Below are 24,111 nucleotides of genomic sequence, written 5' to 3'. Positions count from 1 at the left end.
AGCTGAAATTTTATATAGCTGGATCTATCAAAATGATACATCACATTTTGTTTATCTACTAATGGAAACTTGGGTTGTTTGCACTTTTTGGCTATTGTGATTAGAAATATTCATATAAAAATGTTTGAATTTCAGTTTTCAGATATTTTCAACACATAACTAGGAGTGGATTTGCTAGTTGATATGGTAATTTTGTGTTTAACTTTTTGAGGAACTACTAAACATTTTTCCACAGTGCCTACACCACTTTATATTCCCATCATCAAGGTAGAAGGGTTCCAATTTCCCCACATTCTCTTACCCAAACTACTTAATTTCCATTATTAAATTCACTGTTATTATTATAGCCAAATTAAAGTGTGAAGGGGTATCTCACCATGTGGTAGTTGGATTCAGGTGTCAACTGGGCCAGGTGAAGATACCTAGTTCTAGTGCTGTGGACATGAGTCAATGGCATGTGAACCTCAACTGTTGCTGATTACATCTGCAGTTGGCTAGGAGGTGTGCCTGCTACAATGAATGATGTTTGATTTTTGACTGGTGCTTAAATGAGAGAGCTCAACATAGCACAGTCCAAGCAGCTCAGTATATCTCATCTCAGCACTTGCAGCTCAGCCTGGGCCTTTGGAGATGCAGAAAGAAATTACCCCAGGGAAAGTTGTTGGAACCCAGAGGCCTGGAGAGAAAGCCAGCAGAGATCATCCTGTGCTTTCACATGTAAGAAAGATTCTCAGTTGAAAGTTAGCTGCCTCTCCTCTGAAGAACTAATGAAATAAATCCCCTTTTATTAAAAGCCAATCCATCTCTGGTGTGTTGTGTTCCAGCAGCTAGCAAACTGCAATACATTGTGATTTTAGTTTACAGTGTTTGAATAAATATCGATGTTAAGAATCTTTTCATGTCATATTGGTCATTTTAAAAATATATTTTAGGGTACTATCCAAGTCCTTAGACCAAATTTTAATTGGTATATTTATCTTTTGGATGTTATATTTAAATGTTTTTATACATTCTGCATACTAGAAATTTATATTATGATTTGCAAATATTTTCTCCCTTTATTTCCTTTCACTTTCTTGATATATTTTTTATGAAAAAAATTTCATATTAATGAAGCCCAGAGTGCCGGTTTGAAGCTATTATGTATCCCAGAAAAGCCATGTTCTTTAATCCTCATCAGTAGTGCTGGGTGGAACTTTCTGATTATTTCCATGGTTGTGACCCATCCAACTGTGGGTAGTAACTTTTGATCAGGTGTTTCCATGGAGATGTGTCTCCACCCATTCAAGGTGAGGTTTCTTACTGGAGCCCTTTAAGAGGGAACCATTTTGGAAAAACCTTTAGAACCAACAGAGCCACCAGAGCCCACACATCTTTGGAGATGAAGTAGAAAAATGCCCCCAGAGAAGCCTTATGAAATGAGAAGAGAAAGCTAGCAGACATCACCATGTGCACTCCCAGCTGAGAGAGAAATGCTGAACTTCATCAGCCTTTCTTGAGTGAAGGTAACCTCTTATTGGTGCCTTAATTTGGACATTTTCATGGCCTTAGAACTGTAAACTTGCAACTTAATAAATTCTCCTTTTTAAAAGCTGTTGTGTTTCTGGTATATCGCATTCTGGCAGTTTACAGATTAAACCACTCAGTTTATCTATTTTTATTTTTTGTTTGTGTTCTGGTGTCATATCTAAGATTCTATTGCCAAATCCAAGGTCATGAATATTTACCTCTTTGTCTTCTTCTAAGAGTTTTATAGAATTATTCTTAAATTTAGATCCATGATCCATTTTGAATTAATTTTTGTACATTGTTATGATAGGAATCCACTTTTATTCTTTTGCATGTGGATATCCAGTTTTCCAAGCACCATTTGTTAAGGAGAATATTCTTTCCATATTGAGTGGACTTGGCAACTTTGTCAAAAATCAATTAATCATGGATCTGGAGGTTTACTTCTTTACTCTCAATTCTATTCCTTGGTCTATGTATCTGACCTTCTGCAATTACCACACTGTTTTGATAATTGTAGCATTGTAATAATTTGAAATCAGGAAGTTTAGGTCCTTCAAATTTGTACTTCTTTTTCAAAATGGTTTGGGCTATTCAGGGTCCCTGCTCTTCCATATGAATTTGATGACTGACTTTTCCATTTCCTCAAAGATGGTTGCTGGAATTTTGATAGGGATTGTGTTAAATAAGTGTATTAGTTTGTAAGCTACCAAAATGCTATGTACTAGGAATGTTATGGCTTTTAAAAGGGAAATTAGTAAGATACAAGTGTACAGTTGCAAGGCCATGGAAATGTCCAGACCAAGACATCGAATTAAAGATATCTTGATTCAAGGAAGGCTGATGGGTCTGCAACACCTTGTCAGCTGGGAATCATGTGGCTGCGAGTCCCTTACTCCTAGGCTCTGTTGCTTTCAGCCACTGTTCCCATGGGGGTTCCTCACTTTGCTTCTCTAGGGGTGGCTCTCATCTCTTGGCTTCCCTTAACTTTCTCCAAGTTCTGGCTTGCTGAACATCTCACAGCAACATCTGCTGGGATCCAGGCATCTCCAAACATCCATGCCTCTGTTCTCTGCCTGTTCAGCTCTGCTTTGAAATTTCTATCAGCTCTGGTTTCTGAGGTTTCTCCAAAATGTTTCCTCTTTTACAGATTCTAGTAAATTGATCAAGACCTACCTGGAATGGGTGGAGTCACATCTCTGTCTAATAAAAAACTCAACCTACAATTGTGTGTCACATCTCTGTGAAGATAATCTAATCAACAGTTTACAGCCTACAGTATTGAATCAGAATTAAAACAAACAGCTGTCCCCACAAAATTGGGTCAGGATTAAAACATGGCTTTTTGGGGGTACATAATATATCCAAACCAGCCCAATTAGTAAATCACTAAGGGTACTAGTGATGGCATAATGATTTTAAGTATTCTAATCCACAAGCATGGGATGTTTTTCCAATTATTTGAGTTGTCTTTAATTTCTTTCAACAATATTTTGATGTTTTCTAAATACAAGTCCTTTATATCCTTCGTTGAATTAGTTCTTAGACATTTTATTCATTTAGTTGCTATTGTAAATGGAATTTAAAAAATTTCTTTTCCAGATTGTTCATTGCTGGTGTATAACACCACTGACTTTTTTTTTTTTTAACTTCACATAAATGTTGATTCATCATGGGAAATATTTTTATTTTTATAATCTTTTATTTTTTATTTTTTTCTTCCTCATGCAAAAACATTTTTAAATTTGTACATTTAGTCACAATCATTGTACACTCTAGGCATTCCTAGATTATACCATATCAGTCTTTATCCTCTATCTTTCCTTCTGGTTTCATATGTGCCTCCAGCCCTCCTCCCTCTATCCTTCTCACATTCAGCTTCTGTGCCGGTTTGAATCTGTGGTGGACTCCAGAAAAACCATGTCCTTTAATCCTCACTCAATATTGCTAGGTGGGAGTATTTTGATTGTTCCCATGGTGATGTGACCCATCCAATTGTGAGTGGTAACTTTTGATTAGATGATTTCCATGGAGGTGTGTCTGTACCCATTGAAAGTGGTGTTGCTTACTGGAATCTTTTAAAAGAGGAAACATTTTGGAGACAGTCCCTTTGGTAGATCCACGAGAAAGCCAGGAGATGCCTCCATGTTTTTTTGCCATATGCCCTTCCAACTGAGAGAGAAAAGTTGAACTTCATTGGCCTTCTTGAACCAAGGTATGTTTCCCTGGGTGGCTTAGGTTGGACATTTCTATAGAATTGTTTTAATTCAGACCTTTTCTCGGCCTTAGAACTATAAACTAGAAACTTATTAAGTTCCCCTTTTAAAAAGCCATTCTGTTTCTGGTATATTGCATTCCAGTACCTAGCAAACTTGAACAACTTTATTCAGTGTACTTACATTATTGTGTTACAATCAGGTAGTATTGTGCTATCCATTTCTGAATTTTTACAATCAGTCCTGTTGCACAATCTATATCCCTTCAGCTCCAACTACTCAATCTCTACTCTATTTATATCTCCTGATGACCTCTGTTCTTAACAGAAATTCTCCAAGTTCATTCATTAATATTGTTCATATCAATGAGACCATACAGTATTTGTCCTTTTGGTTCTGGCTAATCTCACTCAGCACAATGGCCTCAAATTGTTAAATGGTTCATGACTTTATTCTGTCTTACAGCTGTGTATTATTCCATAGTGTGGAATACCACAGCTTGTTTAGCCACTCATCTGTTGATGGACATTTTGGCTGTTTCCATCCCATGGCAATTGTTAATAATGCTGTTATAAACATTGTTGTGCAATTGTCCATTAGTGTACTTGTCCTCATGTCCTCTGAGTAGATACCTAACAATGGTATTGCCGGATCATATGACAATTCTATATTAAGCTTCCTGAGGAACCACTAAACTGCCTTCCACAGCTGTTGTACCATTTTACATTTCAACCAATAGTGGATAAGTGTGCTTCTTGCTCCACATTCTCTCCAGCCCTTGTCTTTTTCTGTTTTACTGATAATGGCCATTCTGGTGGGTGTGAGATGATATCTCATTGTGGTTTTGATTTGCATTTCCCTAATAGCCAGGGAAGCTGAGCATCTTTTCAGGTGCCATTTAGCCATTTGTATTTCCTCTTCTGAGAAGTGTCTGTTCACACCTTTTGCCCATTTTTTAATTGGGTTGTTTGTCTTTTTGTTGTTGAGTTGAACAATTTCTTTATATATTCTGGATACTAGACCCTTATCTGATATATTGTTTCCAGATATTGTCTCCCATTGTGTAGGTTGCCTTTTTACTTTCTTCACAAATTTCTTTGATGCACAAAAGTGTTTGATTTTGAGGAGTTCCCATTTCTTTCTTTCTTTCTTCAATGCTTGTGCTTTGGGTGTAAGATCTAGAAAACCACCTCTTATTACAAGTTTTATAAGATATTTCCCTGTATTTTTCTTCTAAAGGTTTTATGGCCTTAGTTCTAATGTTTAGGTCTTTGATGCATCTTGAGTTAATTTTTGTATAGTGTGTGAGATATGGATCCTCTTTCATTCTTTTGCATATGGACATCCAGTTCTCAGAACACCATTTATTGAAGAGATTGTTCTGTCCCAGAAGAGTTGGCCTGACTGCCTTATCAAAGATAGTTCATCCATAGATGAGAGGGTCTATATCTGAACACTCTATTCAATTCCATTGGTCAGTATATTTATCTTCATGCCAGCACCATGCTGTTTTCACCACTGTATCTTCATGATACACCTTAAAGTCAGGTAGAGTGAGACCTCCAACTTCATTATTCTTTCTCAGGATATTTTTAGCTATTTCGGGCACCCTGCCCTTCCAGATAAATTTGGTTATTGTTTTTCCTATTTCTGCAACGTAAGTTTTTTTTTTGGATTTTAATTGGTCTTGCATTGATTTAGGTGGAATTGATATGTTAACTATATTTAGTCTTCGAATCCATGAACACGATATGCCCTTCCATCTATTTAGGTCTTCTGTGATTTCTTTGAGCAATTTCTTGTAGTTTTCTTTCTATAGGTCTTTTGTATCTTTAGTTAAATTTATTCCTAAATTTTTTATTCTTTTGGTTGCAATTATAAATGGAATTCGTTTCTTGATTTCCCCCTCAGATTGCTCATTACTAGTGTATAGAAACACTACAGATTTTTGAGTGTTGATCTTGTAACCTGCCACTCTGCTGTACTCATTTATTAGCTCTAATAGTTTTGCTGTGGATTTTTCGGGGTTTTTGACATATACTATCATATCATCTGCAAACAGTGAGAGTTTTACTTCTTTCCTTCCAATTTTGATGCCCTGTATTTCTTTTCCTTGTTTAATTGTTCTGGCAAGAACTTCCAACACAATTTTGAATGACAACAGTGATAGTGGACATCCTTGTCTTGTTCCTGATCTTAGGGGAAAAGTTTTCAGTTTTTCCCCATTGAGGATGATGGTAGCCGTGGGTTTTTCATATATTCCCTTTAGCATGTTGAGGAAGTTCCCTTCTATTCCTATCCTTTGAAGTGTTTTCAATAGGAAAGGATGTTGAATTTTGTCAAATGCCTTTTCTGTATCCATCGAGATGATTCTGTGGTTTTTCTGCTTTGATTTGTTGATATGGTGTATTACATGAATTGATTTTCTTACATTGCACCATCCTTGCATACTTGGGATGAATCCTACTTGGTCACGGTGAATTATTCTTTTAATGTGCTGCTGGATTCAATTTGTTAGAATTTTGTTGAGGATTTTTGCATCTATATTCATTAGAGAGACTGATCTATAGTTTTCTTTTTTTGTAATATTTTTGTCTGGCTTTGGTATGAGGGTGATGTTGGCTTTGTAGAATGAGTTAGGGGTAGCTTTCCCTCCTCTTCAATTTTTTTTGAAGAGTTTGAGCAGGATTGGTACTAATTCTTTCTTGAATATTGGTAGAATTCACATGTGAAGCCATCTAGTCCTAGACTTCTCTTTTGGGGGAGCTTCTTAATGACTGATTCAATTTCTTTACTTGTGATTGGTTTCTTGAGGTCGTCTATTTCTTCTCGAGTTAATGTTGGTTGTTCATGCCTTTCCTAGAAGTTGTCCATTTCATCTACATTGTCGAGTTTATTAAAGTTCTTCACAGTATCCTCTTATTACCTCCTTTATTTCTATGGGGTCAGTGGTTATACCTCCTCTTCCATTTCTGATTTTATTATTTGCCTCATCTCTCTTCTTCTTTTTTGTCAACCTCGCTCAGGGTCCATCAATCGTATTGATTTTCTCATAGAACCAACTTCTGGTTTTTTTTATTTTCTCCATTGTTTTCATGTTCTCAATTTCATTTATTTCTGCTCTAATCTTCATTATTTCTTTTCTTTTGCTTGCTTTGGGGTAGGTTTGCTGTTCTTTCTCTAGTTCTTCCAAGTGGACTGTTAATTCCTCGAAGTTTGCTCTTTCTTCTTTTAAACATGCATTTAGGGCAATAAATTTCCCTCTTAGCACTACCTTTGCTGCATCCCGTAAGTTTTAATATGTTGTGTTTTCATTTTAATTTCCCTCGAGATATTTACGGATTTCTCTTGTAATTTCTTCCTTGACCAACTGTTGTTTAAGAGTGTGTTGTTGGGCCTCCACATATTTGTGAATTTTTTGGCACTCTGCCTATTACTGATTTCCAACTTCATTCCTTTATGATCTGAGAAAGTGGTTTGTATTATTTCAATCTTTTTTAATTTATTGAGACTTGCTTTGTGACCCAGCATATGATCTATCCTTGAGAACAATCCATGAGCACTTGAGAAAAAAGTTTATTCTACTGTGGTGGGGTGTAATGTTCCATAAATGTCTGTTAAGTCTAGCTCATTTATTGTTCTATTCAAAGTCTCTGTTTCTTTATTCATCCTCTGTCTAGATGTTCTGTCCATTGATTAGAGTGGGGAATTGAAGTCTCCAACTATTATGGTAGATGTGTCTACTTTTCTTTCCAATGTTTTCAGTGTTTGCCTCATGTATTTTGGAACATTCTGGCTCAGTGCTTAAATATTTATGATTGCTATATCTTCTTACTGAATTGTTCCTTTTATTAACACATAGTGTCCTTCTTTGTCTCTTTCAACTGTTTCACATTTGAAGTCTAATTTGTTGGACATTAGTGTAGCTACTTTTGCTCTTTTCTGATTGCTATTTGCATGAAATATTTTTTGCCAACCTTTCACTTTCAACCTTTGTTTATCCTTGGGTCTAAGATGCATTTCCTGTGGACAGCATATAGATGGGTCCTGTTTTTTAATCCATTCTGCCAGTCAATGTCTTTTGATTGGGGAGTTTAATCCATTAACATTTAGTGTTATTACTGTATGGGCAGTACTTTTAATTCTACCATTTTGCCTTTTGTATTTTATATGTCATATTTTGTTTTTCTTCTTTTTGCCTTTACTGATAGTCTTCATTTCTACACCTCTCTTTCCTGTCTTTTTGTATCTGTCTCTAGTGCTCCCTTTAGTATTTCTTTTTTTTTCTTTTTTTTTATTAATTAAAAAAAGAATTAACAAAACAATTAGAAATCATTCCAATCTACATGTACAATCAGTAATTCTTAATAACATCACATAGTTGCATATTCATCATTTCTTAGTACATTTGCATCGATTTAGAAAAAGAAATAAAAAGACAACAGAATAAGAATTAAAACAATAATAGAAAGAAAAAAAAACAAAAAAAACAAAAACAAAAAACCTATACCTCACATGCAGCTTCATTCAGTGTTTTAACATAATTGCATTACAATTGGGTAGTATTGTGCTGTCCATTTCTAAGTTTTTATATCCGGTCCCGTTGTACAGTCTGTATCCCTTCAGCTCCAATTATCCCTTCTCTTTTTTTTTTTTTTTTTTTTTTAATTAACGGAAAAAAAGAAATTAACCCAACATTTAGAAATCATACCATTCTACATATGCAATCATTAATTCTTAACATCATCACATAGATGCATGATCATCATTTCTTAGTACATTTGCATTGGTTTAGAAGAACTAGCAACATAACCGAAAAAGATATAGAATGTTAATATAGAGAAAAAAATAAAAGTAATAATAGTAAAATCAAAACAAAACAAAACAAAACAAAACAAAAACCTATAGTTCAGATGCAGCTTCATTCAGTGTTTTAACATGATTACTTTACAATTAGGTATTATTGTGCTGTCCATTTTTGAGTTTTTGTATCTAGTCCTGTTGCACAGTCTGTATCCCTTCAGCTTCAATTACCCATTGTCTTACCCTGTTTCTAACTCCTGCTGAACTCTGTTACCAATGACATATTTCAAGTTTATTCTCGAATGTCCGTTCACATCAGTGGGACCATACAGTATTTGTCCTTTAGTTTTTGGCTGGATTCACTCAGCATAATATTCTCTAGGTCCATCCATGTTATTACATGGTTCATAAGTTTATCTTGTCTTAAAGCTGCATAATATTCCATCGTATGTATATACCACAGTTTGTTTAGCCACTCTTCTGTTGATGGAGATTTTGGCTGTTTCCATCTCTTTGCAATTGTAAATAATGCTGCTATAAACATTGGTGTGCAAATGTCCGTTTGTGTCTTTGCCCTTAAGTCCTTTGAGTAGATACCTAGCAATGGTATTGCTGGGTCGTATGGCAATTCTATATTCAGCTTTTTGAGGAACCGCCAAACTGCCTTCCACAGTGGTTGCACCATTTAACATTCCCACCAACAGTGGATAAGTGTGCCTCTTTCTCCGCATCCTCTCCAGCACTTGTCATTTTCTGTTTTGTTGATAATGGCCATTCTGGTGGGTGTGAGATGATATCTCATTGTGGTTTTGATTTGCATTTCTCTAATAGCCAGGGACATTGAGCATCTCTTCATGTGCCTCTTGGCCATCCGTATTTCCTCTTCTGAGAGGTGTCTGTTCAAGTCTTTTTCCCATTTTGTAATTGGGTTGGCTGTCTTTTTGTTGTTGAGATGAACAATCTCTTTATAAATTCTGGATACTAGACCTTTATCTGATATATCATTTCCAAATATTGTCTCCCATTGTGAAGGCTGTCTTTCTACTTTCTTGATGAAGTTCTTTGATGCACAAAAGTGTTTAATTTTGAGGAGTTCCCATTTATTTATTTCCTTCTTCAGTGCTCTTGCTTTAGGTTTAAGGTCCATAAAACCGCCTCCAGTTGTAAGATCCATAAGATATCTCCCTACATTTTCCTCTAACTGTTTTATGGTCTTAGACCTAATGTTTAGATCTTTGATCCATTTTGAGTTAACTTTTGTATAGGGTGTGAGAGATGGGTCTTCTTTCATTCTTTTGCATATGGATATCCAGTTCTCTAGGCACCATTTATTGAAGAGACTGCTCTGTCCCAGGTGAGTTGGCTTGACTGCCTTATCAAAGATCAAATGTCCATAGATGAGAGGGTCAATATCTGAGCACTCTATTCGATTCCATTGGTCGATATATCTATCTTTATGCCAATACCATGCTGTTTTGACCACTGTGGCTTCATAATATGCCTTAAAGTCAGGCAGCGCGAGACCTCCAGCTTCGTTTTTTTCCTCAAGATGTTTTTAGCAATTCAGGGCACCCTGCCCTTCCAGATAAATTTGCTTATTGGTTTTTCTATTTCTGAAAAATAAGTTGTTGGGATTTTGATTGGTATTGCATTGAATCTGTAAATCAATTTAGGTAGGATTGACATCTTAACTATATTTAGTCTTCCAATCCATGAACACGGTATGCCCTTCCATCTATTTAGGTCTTCTGTGATTTCTTTTAGCAGTTTTTTGTAGTTTTCTTTATATAGGTTTTTTGTCTCTTTAGTTAAATTTATTCCTAGGTATTTTATTCTTTTAGTTGCAATGGTAAATGGGATTCGTTTCTTGATTTCCCCCTCAGCTTGTTCATTACTAGTGTATAGAAATGCTACAGATTTTTGAATGTTGATCTTGTAACCTGCTACTTAGCTGTACTCATTTATTAGCTCTAGTAGTTTTGTTGTGGATTTTTCCGGGTTTTCGACGTATAGTATCATATCGTCTGCAAACAGTGATAGTTTTACTTCTTCCTTTCCAATTTTGATGCCTTGTATTTCTTTTTCTTGTCTAATTGCTCTGGCTAGAACTTCCAACACACTGTTGAATAATAGTGGTGAGAGTGGACATCCTTGTCTTGTTCCTGATCTTAGGGGGAAAGTTTTCAATTTTTCCCCATTGAGGATGATATTAGCTGTGGGTTTTTCATATATTCCCTCTATCATTTTAAGGAAGTTCCCTTGTATTCCTATCTTTTGAAGTGTTTTCAACAGGAAAGGATGTTGAATCTTGTCGAATGCCTTCTCTGCATCAATTGAGATGATCATGTGATTTTTCTGCTTTGATTTGTTGATATGGTGTATTACATTAATTGATTTTCTTATGTTGAACCATCCTTGCATACCTGGGATGAATCCTACTTGGTCATGATGTATAATTCTTTTAATGTGTTGTTGGATACGATTTGCTAGAATTTTATTGAGGATTTTTGCATCTGTATTCATTAGAGAGATTGGTCTGTAGTTTTCTTTTTTTGTAATATCTTTGCCTGGTTTTGGTATGAGGGTGATGTTGGCTTCATAGAATGAATTAGGTAGTTTTCCCTCCACTTCGATTTTTTTGAAGAGTTTGAAGAGAATTGGTACTAATTCTTTCTGGAACGTTTGGTAGAATTCACATGTGAAGCCATCTGGTCCTGGACTTTTCTTTTTAGGAAGCTTTTGAATGACTAATTCAATTTCTTTACTTGTGATTGGTTTGTTGAGGTCATCTATGTCTTCTTGAGTCAAAGTTGGTTGTTCATGTCTTTCCAGGAACCCATCCATTTCCTCTAAATTGTTGTATTTATTAGCGTAAAGTTGTTCATAGTATCCTGTTATTACCTCCTTTATTTCTGTGAGGTCAGTAGTTATGTCTCCTCTTCCATTTCTGATCTTATTTATTTGCATCCTCTCTCTTCTTCTTTTTGTCAATCTTGATAGGGGCCCATCAATCTTATTGATTTTCTCATAGAACCAACTTCTGGTCTTATTGATTTTCTCTACTGTTTTCATATTTTCAATTTCATTTATTTCTGCTCTGATCTTTGTTATTTCTTTCCTTTTGCCTGCTTTGGGATTAGTTTGCTGTTCTTTCTCCAGTTCTTCCAATTGAACAGTTAATTCCTGCATTTTTGCCTTTTCTTCTTTTCTGATATAGGCATTTAGGGCAATAAATTTCCCTCTTAGCACTGCCTTTGCTGCATCCCATAAGTTTTGATATGTTGTGTTTTCATTTTCATTTGCCTCGAGGTATTTACTAATTTCTCTTGCAATTTCTTCTTTGACCCACTCGTTGTTTAAGAGTGTGTTGTTGAGCCTCCAGGTATTTGTGAATTTTCTGGCATTCTGCCTATTATTGATTTCCAACTTCATTCCTTTATGATCCGAGAAAGTGTTGTGTATGATTTCAATCTTTTTAAATTTGTTAAGACTTGCTTTGTGACCCAGCATATGGTCTATCTTTGAGAATGATCCATGAGCACTTGAGAAAAAGGTGTATCCTGCTGTTGTGGGATGTAATGTCCTATAAATATCTGTTAAGTCTAGCTCATTTATGGTAATATTCAGATTCTCTATTTCTTTATTGATCCTCTGTCTAGATGTTCTGTCCATTGATGAGAGTGGGGAATTGAAGTCTCCAACTATTATGGTATTTGTGTCTATTTCCCTTTTCAGTGTTTGCAGTGTATTCCTCACGTATTTTGGGGCATTCTGGTTTGGTGCATAAATATTTATGATTGTTATGTCTTCTTGTTTAATTGTTCCTTTTATTAGTATATAGTGTCCTTCTTTGTCTCTTTTAACTGTTTTACATTTGAAGTCTAACTTGTTGGATATTAGTATAGCCACTCCTGCTATTTTCTGGTTGTTATTTGCATGAAATAGCTTTTCCCAACCTTTCACTTTCAACCTATGTTTATCTTTGGGTCTAAGATGTGTTTCCTGTAGACAGCATATAGAAGTATCCTGTTTTTTAATCCATTCTGCCAATCTATGTCTTTTGATTGGGGAATTCAGTCCATTAACATTTAGTGTTATTACTGTTTGGATAATATTTTCCTCTAACATTTTGCCTTTTATGTTATATATATCATATCTGACTTTCCTTCTTTCTACACTCTTCTCCATACCTCTCTCTTCTGTCTTTTTGGTTCTGACTCTAGTGCTCCCTTTAGTATTTCTTGCAGAGCTGGTCTCTTGGTCACAAATTCTCTCAGTGACTTTTTGTCTGAGAATGTTTTAATTTCTCCCTCATTTTTGAAGGACAATTTTGCTGGATATAGGAGTCTTGGTTGGCAGTTTTTCTCTTTTAGTATTTTAAATATATCATCCCACTGTCTTCTAGCCTCCATGGTTTCTGCTGAGAAATCTACACATAGTCTTATTGGGTTTCCCTTGTATGTGATGGATTGTTTTTCTCTTGCTGCTTTCAAGATCCTCTCTTTCTCTTTGACCTCTGACATTCTAACTAGTAAGTGTCTTGGAGAACGCCTATTTGGGTCTAATCTCTTTGGGGTGCGCTGCACTTCTTGGATCTGTAATTTTAGGTCTTTCATAAGAGTTGGGAAATTTTCAGTGAAAATTTCTTCCATTAGTTTTTCTCCTCCTTTTCCCTTCTCTTCTCCTTCTGGGACACCCACAACACGTATATTTGTGCGCTTCATATTGTCCTTGAGTTCCCTGATACCCTGTTCAAATTTTTCCATTCTTTTCCCGATAGTTTCTGTTTGTTTTTGGAATTCAGATGTTCCATCCTCCAAATCACTAATTCTATCTTCTGTCTCTTTGAATCTATCATTGTAGGTATCCATTGTTTCTTCTATCTTTTCTACTTTGTCCTTCACTTCCATAAGTTCTGTGATTTGCTTTTTCAGTTTTTCTATTTCTTCTTTATGTTCAGCCCATGTCTTCTTCATGTCCTCCCTCAATTTATCGATTTCGTTTCTGAAGAGGTTTTCCATTTCTGCTCGTATATTTAGAATTAGTTGTCTCAGCTCCTGTATCTCATTTGAACTATTGGTTTGTTCCTTTGACTGGGCCATATTTTCAATTATTTGAGCGTGATCCGTTATCTTCTGTTGGCGCCTGCGCATTTAGACAGATTTCTCTGGGTATTGGATCCAAAAGTTTGGAAGATTTTTCTGTGAAATCTCTGGGTTCTGTTTTTCTTATCCTGCCCAGTAGGTGGCGCTCGTGGCACACGTTTGTCTGCGGGTCCCACCAGTAAAAGGTGCTGTGGGACCTTAAACTTTGGAAAACTTTTGCCGTCCTGGGGGTTCGCTAGCCGAAGCGGCTTGAGCCGGCCCGGGGTCCGAACGCACGGAGGGTTGCTGTTCACCGCAGCCAGGGAAAGAGCCCGTCCGAATTTCCTAGTCGGCCCTGGGCAACAAGCGTGGCGGGAGGGCGCCAGCGGCAGTGGCCCGCCCGAGAGAGTGCACGTTCCCCGGGAGTCACGTGTTTGGAAGGGGCCTCCCACACCCGTCACCGTTCTCCGCGGCCTGGGGGTTTCCGATCCAATTTTCTCAGTTGTTCCGGGGGCTGCGCATGGTGTGGGCGCCAGCCGCCTTGGTTTCAGGGGACCGCCTCTCCAATTCTCCCAGCCGGCCCGGGAAGGGGGAAGGGAGTAACTCCGGCCGCTTGCCACCCCGCCCTGTAAGGCCCGCACGCCTCGGCGATCTCACCCAAGCTGCTTCTCTCAGCCAGCCAGCCGTTCCAGGATGGGGTACGCTGTCTTTTTTATCTCTGTTGTGGCTTTGGGCGCTTTCTGTATCGTTTCTACTCCCCTAGTAGGTGTCTTGGAGAAGAAACTAAGATCCGCGCGTCTTACTAAGCCGCCATCTTCCAGGAAGTCCCCCTTTAGTATTTCTTGCAGAGCCAGTCTCTTGGTCACAAATTTTGTCAGTGATTTTTTGACTGAAAATGTTTTAATTTCTCCTCCATTTTTTTATAGTTAACAGTAATAGTTTAATATTTTTATTTATTTTTTTTTAGAAATCATTCCATTCTACATATGCAATCAGTAATTCTTAACATCATCACATAGATGTATGATCATCATTTCTTAGTACATTTGCATCAATTTAGGAAAAGAACTAGCAAAACAACAGAAAAAGATATAGAATGTTAATATAGAGAAAATAATAATAATAAAAAAACAAAAGACACAAACAAACAAACAAACTATAGCTCAGATGCAGCTTCATTCAGTGTTTTAACATAATTACATTACAATTAGGTATTATTGTGCTGTCCATTTTTGAGTTTTTGTATCTAGTCCTGTTGCACAGTCTGTATCCCTTCAGCTCCAATTACCCATTATCTTACCCTGTTTCTAACTCCTGCTGGTCTCTGTTACCAATGACATATTCCAAATTTATTCTCGAATGTCGGTTCACATCAGTGGGACCATACAGTATTTGTCCTTTAGTTTTTGGCTAGACTCACTCAGCATAATGTTCTCTAGGTCCATCCATGTTATTACATGCTTCATAAGTTTATTCTGTCTTAAAGCTGCATAATATTCCATCGTATGTATATACCACAGTTTGTTTAGCCACTCGTCTGTTGATGGACATTTTGGCTGTTTCCATCTCTTTGCAATTGTAAATAACGCTGCTATAAACATTGGTGTGCAAATGTCCGTTTGTGTCTTTGCCCTTAAGTCCTTTGAGTAGATACCTAGCAATGGTCTCCTTCATTTTTGAATGACAATTTTGCTGGATATAGAATTCTTGGTTGGCAGTTTTTCTCTTTTAGTAATTTAAATATATCATCCTACTGTTTTCTCACTTCCATGGTTTCTGATGAGAAATCTATGCATAGTTATATTGGGCATCCCTTGTATGTGATGGATTGCTTTTCTCTTGCTGCTTTCAAGATTATCTCTTTCTCTTTGACATCTGACATTCTGATTAGTAAGTATCTTTGAGTATGTCTATTTGGATCTGTTCTGTTTGGGGTATGCTGCACTTCTTAGATCTGTAATTTTAAGTCTTTCATAAGAGTTGGGAAATTTTCAGTGATAATTTCCTCCATTAGTTTTTCTCCTCCTTTTCCCTTCTCTTCTTCTGTGACACCCACAACACATATATTCATGTGCTTCATGTTGCCATTCAATTCTCTGAGTCCCTGCTCATATTTTACCATTCTTTTCCCTATATTTTGTTTTGCTTGTCAGATTTCAGATGTCCCTCCTCCAGTTCACTAATTCCATCTTCTGCCTCTCGAAATCTGACGTTGTAGGTTTCCATTGTTTTTTCATCTCTTCTAAGTACCTTTCATTCCCATAAGTTCTGTGATTTGTGTTTTCACACTTTCAATTTCTGTTTTTTGTTCATTCCTTGCCTTCTTTATATCCTCCCTCAATTCATTGATTTGATATTTGATGAAGTTTTCCATGTCTGTTCGAACATTCTGAATTAATTGTTTCAACTCCTGTATCTCATTTGAATTGTTGGTTTGTTCCTTTGACTGGGCCATATCTTCAATTTTCTTAGTATGATTCGTTATTTTTTACTGGCATCTAGGCATTTAGTTACCTTAATTTAGTTTATTCTTAAGATTGTTTTCACTTTTTTTTACCTAGGATTTTCTTGCTGGATAACTTTGTTGTCTATCTGTTCTTTGACATTCGGTTCAGCTTATTCTGGACCTCTAGCTTAGGTTTTGATTAACAGATCAGAATTTTTCAGCTCTTGTTTTCTTGTTTCTTGCCCTGCCTGTATGGTGCCTGTTTTTCCTCCCTTAGGAGGGTCTACATAGGTATTATAGACCCCAGTCAGATTTTCCCAGACCAAACTGGCCTCTCAGGAGGAAAGAGTCACCTGTGTCAGTTTTCCATGAGGGTGAGACCCAGCAGACTGAAAGGCTCTCCTATGAAGCCTCTGAACTGTGCGTTTTTCCTATGCTGCTCAGTATGTGGTGCTTTTCTGCCTGCAGATCCTACCAGCATAAGATGATGTGGTACTTTTAACTTTAGCAGACTCTTTCTGCTGGAGGTGTGGTTGAGACAGAGGAGAGGTTGTAGGCTGGCTTTAATCACTTCACTTTTCCAGAGTCTGGAGTCTGAATTCCTTGAGGGAGGGAATCCACCTGAGCTGGGCCCCACCCCTCTCCTGGGAAGGCACAATCTCCAGCAAATGCTCAAGCAAGCTTAATTCTCCCTATGCCTGGGCAGTTGGAGCTGGAGAAGCCTTGCAGCTGTATCCAAAGAATAGTCAAGCTGTAGAAACACAGCCACAAAAAAAAATGAAAGAGAAACATCCTTTTCAGAGCAGAACACCCATTCTTCAGGTTTGCCAATCAAGAGCCTAAGTTTGTACACTGCTCTGTGCATCTCCAGGTCCTCTCTGTCCCTTCCTTTCCTTCAGGGACCAGGCCTTTTCAAATTCAAAAAAACTTCTGTTTTTTTTTCCTTTTCCATCAGCTCTGCGCCCTCTGTGCCGGGGCAAAAACCAGCAACCTCTTCTTTTACTCAAGGTTCAGCTGAGCTGGGGGCCTATTTTTATTCAGAATTTGTTAATTAATTCCACAATTGGAGCTTGGTTGAGCTAAGCCCCTTGCTGTTAGTAAAGTCTCTTTCCTTTCCCCTCTGGGAACCAGCCTGTGGGGAAGGGGCACTGGCCTCCATGACTTGAGGGGCTCATGGTTCTGGGTGGGGGGGTTCTGGTCCGGGTTGTCCAGACTGGTGTGTGCTGTGTGTCTGGTACTGATGTGGCTCCAGCAGTTATTCTGTACTGTTCCTGGCTATTTACTAGTTGCTCTGGAGGATGAATTAAGTTCCACACCTCACTAAGCCTCCTTCTATACCACCACCTCCACCGCTGACTTTTGTGTATTGATGTCAAAGTCTGCCACTTTGTTGAATTCATGTGTTATGTCTAGTAGCTTTCTTGTAGTGGTGATTTTCTCCATATAGAATCATGTAATCTATGAACAGTGATGGCTTTACTTCTTCCTCTCCAATTTGGAAGCCTTTTATTTCTTTGTTTTGCTGAATCATTCAAGCTGTCTTCCTTCTCTTTTCCTAAACTTAGCTGGAAAGCTTTCAGCAGTCTAATATTGAGTATCCTAGCTGTGCATTTTCCATATCTGCCGTTGGTCATGTTGAAGGAGTTCTCTTCTATTCCTGTTTTTCTGAATGTATTTGTTTTCGTTTGTTAAAGCTACGGGAATGCAATATATCAGAAATGGAATAACTTTTAAAAAAGGAATTTATTAAGTTGTAAATTTACAATTCTAAGGCTGTGAAAATGTCCAAATTAAGGCACCAAAAAGAGGTTATCTTCACTCAAGAAAAGCTGATGCTAGAACACTTCTGTCAGCTGGGAAGGCAAGTGGCTGGAATCTGCTGGAGTCTTGGCATCTGGAAACCTCTGGGAAGGCATACGATATTGTCTGCTAGCTTTCTCTCCTCATTTCATAAGGCTTCTTGGGGGCATTTTCCTTGTGCATCTTGAAAGGTCTCTGACTGTGTGGGCTCTGTCAGCACTAAAGCTTTTTCCAAAATAATTTCTTCTTAAAGGGCTCCATTAAGCAACCCCACCTTGAATGAATGGGGTACATCTCCATAGAAGCCAACTAATCAAAAGTTAACATCCACAATTTGGTGGGTCACATTTCCATGGAAACAATAAAAAAGATCTCACCCAGCAATACTAAATGAGAATTAAAGAGCATGGTTTTTATGGGGTAATGACAGTTTCAAACCTGCACAGTATTAATCAAGAAAGTATACTGAGTTTCGTCCAATGCCTTTTCTATGTCTATTGAGATGATCATGTGTTTTTATTTTTCATTTTAATTATGTGGTTGTCGTAATCTGCTAGCTGCTGGAATGCAATATAGCAGAGATGGAACAGCTTTTAAAAAGGGGAATTTAATAAGTTGCAATTTAACAGTTTTTAGGCTGTGGAAATTTCCCAATTAAAGCAAGTCAATAGAAATGTCCAATCTAAGACATCCAGGGAAAGATACCTTGGTTCAAGAAGGCTGATGAAGTTCAGGGTTTCTCTCTCAAATGGAAAGGCACATGATGAACACAGTTAGGGTTTCTCTCTCAGCTGGAATGGCACATGGCAAGCATGGCATCATCTGTTGGCTTTCTCTCCAGCTCCCTAGGAGGCATTTTCCTTCATCTCTAAAAGTTGCTGGCTGGTGGACTCTCTGCTTTGTGTGCTGCAGTGGTTTCTGCTCTCTCAAATTCTCCAGCTTTCTCCAAATGTTTCCTCTTTTATAGGATTCCGGTAAAGTAATCAAGACCCACCTGGAATGGGTGGAGACACATCTCTCTAGAGCGAGTCACATCTCCATGGAGATAATCTAATTAAAGTTTCCAACATATAGTACTGAACAGGGATTTGAAGAAATGGCTGCCTTTACAAAATGGGATTAGGATTAAAACATGGCTTTTCTGGGGTACATACATCTTTCAAACTGGCACATTCCACCCTCTGGACCCTAAAAAAGACATGTTTTGTCTATATACAAAATACATTAATTCCATCACAATATCAGAAATTCTTAAACTATTTCAGTAGCAATACAAATGACATACAAAGTTAGAAACAGTGCAAACTCCTAACAAAGTTAGTTATAAGCATGGTCTCTTCTATGGTAAAATTCTCCTCCAGCTCTGGACCTGTAAAAACTGAAAACAAGTTACGTGCTGCCAATATACAAAGGAGGAACAGTCATAGGATACCTATAACCATTTCCATAGGGAGGAAAGAACACAGGGGTCACTGGACCCAAGTAGTTTCAAAAACCTGCAGGGCAAATGCCATCAGATTTCAAAGTCTGAGAGTCATTTATCTTTGGGGGCCTTAGAAAGCAGAAGTCCCACCCTTTCCAAGGACCTACACAGCTGCCTGACTCTCTTTGAATGCAACCTTGGGGGACACTGGGGAAACCATCTTTTTCTCAGCTCCACCCTTTCCAAGGTACGGGACTGCACCTGGGCCCTCTGCCATCTCTGGGACACATGTTCAACCCCTCCATGTAGTGGCAGCTAGGGTCTCCCCAAAGTCCAAGGAATCTGCTTCACCCTCTCCAAGGCCTGAAGTGGTATGACTCTTCAACAGCAATGAGGTGGAAGGCCCATCCTCTGTCTTTGGGGCAAACTCACCCTCTCCATGTGCTTGGGTGGGTCCACACTCCTGACCCTAGGCTTCTTTACTTCAGACCCCATCCTCCATGGTTCTACCTGTGAAGTTGTATTTCCTCCAGTGTGTCCCTTCTCTGTCCAACTCAGTTCTGACTGGCAGCCTTCTCTTTATACAGATCCCACAACACTCTCATTGGCTTTCTATGCAGTAGCCTCAGATCATGCCCATCAGACATAAGGCGTTTCCACAAATCCTTCCTGGACTCCATGTCCTATCCTGGCTCTCTCTGAAATGGCTGACTGATTCCACATTTGGTTAAATCCTCATGGGGGGCACCACTCTCTGGTGTCTCCCTTCCTGGAAGCCCAGAATTTCCCAGAACATCAATTTCTGGTTTCTTTGTAACCAAGAGTTCAGTTCTCAGCTTATGCCTCTCCTGTCACAGTTCACTATAAGCTGTGAGGAAAAACCAGGCTGCACTTTCCATTTAATTTGGAGATCTCTTCTCCTAAATTTCTAAGTTCATGGCTTTTAAAATCTGCCTTCCAGGCAAAGCACTAGTCAATTTTGCCAGATTATCAGCTATTTTTAAACAAAGATTGCCTTCCTTCCAATTTGTAATAATAGGTGCCACATTTCAGTTTAAAGACTTATCAACAGTATCTTTAGAGTCCACATTTCTACCAACAGTCTCTTCAAAGCATTCTAGGCCTTCCCTATCGAGCTCCTCCAAGTCTTCCAAAATCTTCCCCTTATCCATTTAAAAAGCCATTCCAACATGTTTATTATTTGCAAACCACAGCAGCACCCCGCTTTCTGGTACCAAAATCTGTTCTAGTCTGCTAGCTGACAGATTGCAATATACCAGAAATGGAACAGCTTTTAAAAGGGGAAATTTTGTAAGTTTCAAGTTAACAGTTTTAGGCTGCAGAAATGTCCCAATTAAGCAAGTTGATAGGAATATCACAGTCTAAGTCATTCAGGGAAAGATATCTGAATTCAAGAAGGCTGATGAAGTTCGGGGTTTCTCTCTCAAATGGAAAGTGGAAAGGCACATGGTGAACACGGCATCATCTACTGGCGTTCTCTCCAGCATCCTGGGAGGAACTTTAGACTTATTTGTGTTTCAGAAGGTGGGAGGCAAATCCGACAAAATCTCAGGGGCTTCCACCTCACTGAAATTTCTAGGCATCCAGCAGTGTGAGATATGTTAAGATACTCTTTCTAAGGTGAAGGATAAGCTGTTGCATCCTTAGACATTGGCTTTGTTGGATTTTGGAGGCAACATATTCCCTAATTGGATGAGCTACTCTGGCCCATTTGCTGAGTGACCCCAAAGTTGCTACTCTTGACTAGGGTCTGGAACAAATGGAGGCCCTGCAACAGATCCAGGTTGCTGTGGAAGCTTTTGCCACTTGATCCAGCATGGATCCAGCAGATGGAATGGTGCTGGAAGTTTCAGTGGAAAACAGATGCTATTTGGGGCCTTTGACAGTCTCCTATAGGAGAATCACAACAGAGAACCTTAGGATTTTGTAGCAAAATCCTACCATCCTCTGCAGATAATGACTCTCCTTTTGAGAAAAAGCATTTGGCCTGTTTCCTGTCATGTAATGGGAATAGTATGATTCACCAAGCCATAAAATTGGGCATGCAAACCAGCACTCTATCAGCAAGTTGACGTTGTATATACAAGATCAGGTTCAAGCAGGTTCTGTAGGCACAAAAAGTTACAAGAGGAATTGTCCCCAAATCCCATGGGCCCCACTCCTGCCACATTACCTTCTATTTCCCAGTCCTCAGTCATGGCCTCATGGAGATTTCCCTACAATTACTTGACTGAGGAAGAGAATACTCTGGACTGGCTTGTAGACTTGTCTACATTTTATACAGGTACCACTCAAAACTGGACACCTGAAACACTATAGCCCCACTTCTAAGACATCCTTGTAGGAGATTGTTGAAGGGAAATCCTCTCCATGGTGAGAACTTCAATCATTGTACCTGTTTGTTCCTTTAGCTTGGAAGGAGAAATAGCAAGAGGTACATCTGTATATATTGGCTGTGGCCAGTGGCTTATATGGTGATCAAGGTCTCAGAAGGGACATTAGTGGAAAATTGGTGAAAAATGGGTCTTGAAGGGAGTTATATGGACAGAGCTTCGTGAACACAAAAAAACATGAAGATATATGTATTACCATGTGACTGCTCTCCAGAGGATGACATCATCAGAGCAAGATTTTAATGATTAAGTGAATAGGATGACCTGTTTTGCGGGTACCAGTTGGCTTCTTTCCTAGTCATTCCTGTCATTGCCCAATGGGCTCATGAACAACATAGCTATGGTAGTAGAGATGAAGGTTCTGGATATGATCAACAACATGGACTTCCTCTCACCAAGGACAGCTTGTCTAAAGCCACTGCTAAGTGCCCAATCTGCCAGTAGCGACCAACACTCAGTTGCTGCTATGGTATCATTCTCTGAGGTGATCAATCTGCTGCTTGGTGACAGATTGATTACATTGGACCAATTTCATCATGGAAAGGGCAGCATTTTATTCTAATGAAATATTCACATACTATGGATATGGATTTCCTTCCTTGCTCACAGTGCTCCTTGCCAAAACTACCATGTATAGACTTACATGACATTCCACACAGCATTGCTTCTGATAAATGAACCCACTTCACAGCAAATGAAATGCAGGAATGGGCAAATGCTCAAGGGATTCACTGGTCTTACCATATTCCCCATCATCATGAAGCACCTAGATTTATGAAATGGTGGACTTGCCTTTTGAAGACTCAACTATGGTGCCATATGGAAATTCCTTGCAGGGATGGGTCAGTGTTCTCTAGGAGGCTGTATATGCACTAAGTCCGTATCCAGTCTATGGCATTGTTTCTCCAATAGCCATGAATCAAGGGGTAGAAATGGGAATGACACTGTACTGGTTTGAAAGGATGTATGTACCCTAGAAAAGCCATGTTTTAATCAAAATCCCATTTCATAAAGGTAGAATAATCCCTATTTAATACTGTATGTTTGAAACTGTAATCAGATCATCTCCCTGGAGATCTGATTTAATCAAGAGTGGTTGTTAAGCTGGATTAGGTGATGACATGTGTTCACCCATTTGGGTGGGTCTTGATAAATTTCTGGAATCCCATAAAAGAGGAAACATTTTGCAGAAGGGAGGAGATTTGGACAGAGCAGAGAATGCCACAGCACCATGAAGCAGAGAGTCTATCAGCCAGCACTTTGGAGATGAAGAAGGAAGATGCCTTCTGGGGAGCTTCATGAAACAGGAAGCCAGGAGAGAAAGCTAGCAGATGATGCTGTGCTCACCACGTGCCCTTCCAGCTGAGGAAGAAACCGTGACTGTGTTGTTCACCGTGTGCCTTCTCAGATGAGAGAGAGACCCTGAACTTCATCAGCCTACTTGAACCAAGGTATCTTTCCCTGGATACCTTTGATTGGACATTTCTATAGACTTGATTTAATTGGGACATTTTCTTGGCCTTAGAACTGTAAACTAGCAACTCATTAAATTCCCCTCTTTAAAAGCCATTCAGTTTCTGGTATATTGCATTCTGGCAGCTAGAAAACTAGAACAGACACTGTTCACTATTACCCCTAGTGGCCCCATGGGGGAAAAAGGTGCTTTCTGTCCTCACAACCTTAAGCTCTCCTGGTCTTTAAGTTTTAGATCCAAAAGGATTAGTGCTTCCACCAGGAGACAGAACAATGATCCAATTTACCTGGAAGGTAATACTTCATCTTTCTATTTTGGGCCCCTCATACCTCTGAATTAACAGGCAAATAAGGGAATTAATATCATGCTGGCTGGGTTGATTAAGCCTAATTATCAGAGGGAAATAGGACAACTTCTACACCCTGGAGGTAAAGAAGAGCTTGTCATCGCTGCTCGGCCTTTTGGCTAAGATCAAGTGTAGTATCTGTTCTTATCAGTTTAATATCTGATACGTCCTCTATCCGAGGACAATATATTAAATGGATTTTTGGAACAGGGAGATGGAATAGGAGCTTGCTCCATCCACTCCACGCATCAACCTGGTATTGCAGTACTTCCAGGAACGGTGCACTCCTTACTCAATTGCGGTGCCAATAGACAGACTTGCTTTTTCCTTGTTCTTCTCCTTTGGTTCTTTTCTTCACCAGACTGGAATGTCTACAGCTCTCTTTGTGTTTTTTCCTCTGATCTGTTTATATGGTCGTTTCTTCTTCGTCTCTTTCTTTCCTTTCTATTGACATGTCCTTCCAGCGAGAGACCTTCTCCTTGTTGCCATGAACTGTGTCACCTGCTCCTGGCTCACTCTCTCTGTTCTATCCTAGGTCTTATGCTTCCCGGTGGTTGTAGCCCCCATTGTTACTAGCATCATACTCTCCGTTCACC

General features: G+C 38.7%; 1 long non-coding RNA gene and 1 other non-coding gene across 2 annotated transcripts in view; one reads left to right on the top strand and one right to left on the bottom strand.

Annotated features, from left to right (window-relative positions):
* Window positions 1-24,111, bottom strand: part of LOC143674132 (uncharacterized) — a 68,276-nt gene that overhangs the window by 4,636 nt on the left and 39,529 nt on the right. The gene's annotated exons all lie outside the window — the stretch shown is intronic.
* On the top strand, window positions 23,615-23,805 carry LOC143675379 (U2 spliceosomal RNA). The gene has a single exon (XR_013171605.1). It is a non-coding gene; the product is annotated as a U2 spliceosomal RNA (small nuclear RNA).

The sequence above is a fragment of the Tamandua tetradactyla genome, chromosome 2, assembly GCF_023851605.1.
Source record: "Tamandua tetradactyla isolate mTamTet1 chromosome 2, mTamTet1.pri, whole genome shotgun sequence".
Taxonomy (NCBI): Eukaryota; Metazoa; Chordata; class Mammalia; order Pilosa; family Myrmecophagidae; genus Tamandua; species Tamandua tetradactyla.
The sequence above is the reverse complement of the archived record's forward strand: the minus strand, read 5'-3'. Positions and strand labels throughout refer to the sequence as shown.